The following is a 3,890-nucleotide window of genomic DNA, read 5'->3' as shown; positions in this document are numbered from 1 at the left end:
TACCAACCCATCCATATACAAGTTGAACAGCCAGGGCGACATAACGTATCCCTGACGAAGTCCCACCTTTACCTCGAACCACTCACTCTCTACATTTCTAATCCTGACACATGCTCTACTACTCTCGTAAAAACTCTTGACATCTCCTAGAAGCTTTCCTCCTATCCCGTATATCTGCAAAACCTCCAATAGTGCCTTCCTGTCTACACTGTCGTAAGCCTTTTCCAGATCCATAAAAGCCCAAGAAACATCCGTCCCCTTCCCTATAGCTTTCTCACATATCTGTATTACCACAAAAATCTGATCTACACAACCTCTACCTGTCCTAAATCCACACTGTTCCTCACCAATTACTCCCTCTCTTCCTCTCCTAATTCTCTCAATCAAGATCCACCCATACAGGGCCGTTTCTAGCTATAGGCGGTATAGGCGATTGCCTAGGGCCCCCAACCTACCAGGGGGCCCCCGGCCGGCCCAATGGCTAGGTAACGCTACCGAAGGTCAAATATGAGCCTGTGCCTCTCCCGCCCGCCGACGCAAATAAACAACACGCCTCTTGCAGTGTTTGTTATTGTTTGAAATGTTTTGATCGTCTGCTAAAAATACTATCTTGTTAAAAATCACCTACATCTTATTTAATCTAAAGATATAATATGGTAAGCATTAATTAGCTTTATTTATTCATTTATGTGTTCACTAAGCTAGGGCTTATGGCTACAGATGTTATTAATTGTTGATTACAAACTCTTTTTGGCCATTAGCTTACTATTCTTTGTCCAATTGTTTGGCTTTATTTGTCACTGGAATTGGCATCACCAGCGTTCTTGTTTACTCTTTGGTCGCTTCATGCTTAGCTTCTAATAGTGTAAACTTGTAAGTTTGTGTGTTCTGTGACTGTAAGTTGGAATTCCTTTTATTATATTTGTATGCACAATAGGAAAATTTGTATTCTATGGAATGTTTACATTTTCCATCTTTTTTAATATTCAATGTTCATATATGTTCATATGTTCAATTTTGTTTATTTTGTATCGATATTTTATCCAATCCCTTATTCATTTATTCGCTTATTTCTTTATTATCAAAATTATGATTATTTATTTTCTCACTTCACCTACCTAATGAAAAAAAAAAAAAACACTAGATGGCAGGACCGAGGTTAGCTCAAAAGGAAGTGACAGAAATACATGAATTCTATTCCGTTTGTCGTGTGGTCCGTTTCTCTAGTTCGTATATAATATTAAGATAACCACAGGCTCAACAATCACCCATCTGTTCACCTTTCAGGTCTACCCGAATTTCGTGTATGTAGAATTATTTTTATTAAGGGGTATTTAAAAGGTTTACACTTTACAGATATCTGTGTTAGGCCTACACTAATAAAAATAATCATATTTATTCTACTCGAATATCGTGTATGTAAAATTGATTCCATGTATTTATAAGGTTTTCACTTAACAGATTTCTGTGCTAGGCCTACATTAGACTCTAAGACTCGCCAATCATCATTCCCGTAATGGCATCAAAACGAATTTATCTCAGCGGAGCAGAGAAACGAAAGAAAAAGAAATTTGACGAAGAAAAATGGTCAAAAGAAAAAGGTAATTCATTATCGTTTATTTAATAATTTAAAGAAACATATCAAAGTTTGGTTTTATTATGTTTTCTGAATGGTGAGTGTTATTTTAGACTAACGCCTAATAATCTAAGGAAATTTGTAATTTTGTAGGATCAATTCTAAAATATATTGGAGCTCCAGACAGCAAGCCAGAGGAATATTCTGAACTTCCTGAACAGGATGCTCCAATGCCATCACATTCATCAGGATCTGTCCAGGAAGCTGTACTGCCACCAAGACCACCAAATTCCCCAGAACCACAGAAGACATCATCTACTTTTGAGCAGCCTCCCATTTATTCTAAACCACTAGATCCTGCTAACTGGCCAACCATTCTGTCTGATGCATTTAGAATGGATGCAGTAGGTAGAGGGCCATTTCAGATTAGTTCTGATTTCACATTTCCCAAATAAGAAGACGGAAGAAGTTTTCATTATCATTATTTTTGTAGAACATTGGTTAATGGAGAAAAGATGAAGTGGACTTGGCTTATCTACTCAAAAACAAAAAATGCTCTCTATTGCTTTTGTTGTAAATTATTTTCAACCAAAGAACAAAAGTTAGTGACAGAAGGACTGACAGACTGGAAAAACATAGGCACACTTTTGAAAAGTCATGAAAGCAGTCCAGCACACATAGCGCACATGGCAACCTGGAAAGATTTACAACTCCGTTTGCAAACTGGAAAGATAATAGACCAAGCTGAAAGAACACTATTGGAGGCTGAAAAGAGACGCTGGAGAGATGTCCTGACTCGCTTAATCGCCATTATCCAATCCTTAGCCGAGAGAAATCTTGCATTTAGAGGTTCATCAAACACGTTACACCAGCAGAATAATGGGAATTTTCTAAAAGAGGTGGAGCTGCTTGCTAAATTTGATCCTGTCATGAAGCAGCACATTGAGCGTGTTAAGAGTGGCCAGTTCAGTCATTCCAGCTACCTTGGAAATATAATCCAAAATGAACTTATTGCTTCAATCAGTACTAAAATAATGGACACAATGGTGACTGAAGTTAAACAGTCCAAATATTATTCAATTATTTTGGACTGTACTCCCGATGTAAGCCATCAAGAACAGATGTCAGTCGTCATAAGGACTGTCAAAATGGATAAGAAACCAGAAATTAAGGAACATTTTATGGAGTTCCTTGTAGCTTCTGAAAGAACAGGTCTTGGTTTGTCATCTCTAATTATAAAGAAACTGACGGAACTGAATATTCTCCTTGAAGATTGCAGAGGACAATCATATGATAATGGTGCCAACATGAAAGGGAGAAACAAAGGAGTTCAAGCCAGACTTCTTGAGAAGAACCCTCGTGCACTCTATGTTCCATGTGGAGCACATTCCCTAAACTTGATGATATCTGATGCAGCAACAGCTTCAATAGATGCCAGTAGCTATTTCGGCACTGTTCAGAAACTGTACAACCTATTTTCAGCCTCACCACAAAGATGGGTAATCCTAAAAGATTATGTCACTGTTACACTCAAGACCTGGAGTGACACAAGATGGGAGAGCCGTATTAATAGCATAGAAGCTGTGCGGTATCAGGCCTCATAAGGGAAGCTTTGTTGAAGGTCAGGGAAGTGTCTGATCCTCTGACCAAGGTTGAAGCCCAAAGTCTGGCAGAAGAGGTGGGGTCATACCGATTTATCATTTGCACAGTCATATGGTATGACATTCTACACATTGTGAACCATGTCAGTAAGCTCCTGCAGTCTCCTAAAATGCAGCTTGATGTGGCAGTTGACCTCCTTACTAAAGCGAAAACATCACTGACTAACTACAGAAGAATTGGATTCACTTCAGCTCAAGTCTCTGCTAAAGATATGTGAGAGGAAATGAATGTAGAGGCTGTACTCAAAGAAAAGAGATTAAGAAGTACAAAAAGACACTTTGCTTATGAGGCCGCAGATGAGCCCATTGCAGATGCAATGAAGAGGCTAGAAATAACATTCTTTAATGTTGTTGTTGACACTACCATTCAATCCTTAACTGATAGATTTAAAACTCTGAGTGAAGTAAGAGACCAATTTGGAGTGCTGCTCAATCTCCAGAAACTGAATGATCAGTCATTGAACTACCAGTGTGACAAACTATGCAAGACATTAACCTCTGGAAATGAAAGTGACATTGATGGAAAGGAACTGGCTATGGAAGTTAAACACTTACCAAGTTTGCCCTCAGACGAAATGACTGCTCTTGAGCTCCTCACCTTTATCCACAAAAAACATTTTGAGGAATTGTATCCCAATTTGTGGGTTGCACTG

At 38.6% G+C, this 3,890-nt stretch overlaps 1 long non-coding RNA gene across 1 annotated transcript; it reads left to right on the top strand.

Moving 5' to 3' along the window:
* The first annotated feature begins 404 nt into the window (after window positions 1-404).
* On the top strand, window positions 405-1,806 carry LOC143020107 (uncharacterized). The gene is made up of 3 exons (XR_012965882.1): window positions 405-656; window positions 1,462-1,601; window positions 1,730-1,806. It is a non-coding gene; the product is annotated as an uncharacterized LOC143020107 (long non-coding RNA).
* The last annotated feature ends 2,084 nt before the right edge of the window (window positions 1,807-3,890 follow it).

This window comes from Oratosquilla oratoria, chromosome 39 (assembly GCF_046742065.1).
Source record: "Oratosquilla oratoria isolate Oo_2021 chromosome 39, ASM4674206v1, whole genome shotgun sequence".
Lineage (NCBI taxonomy): Eukaryota > Metazoa > Arthropoda > Malacostraca > Stomatopoda > Squillidae > Oratosquilla > Oratosquilla oratoria.
The sequence above is the reverse complement of the archived record's forward strand: the minus strand, read 5'-3'. Positions and strand labels throughout refer to the sequence as shown.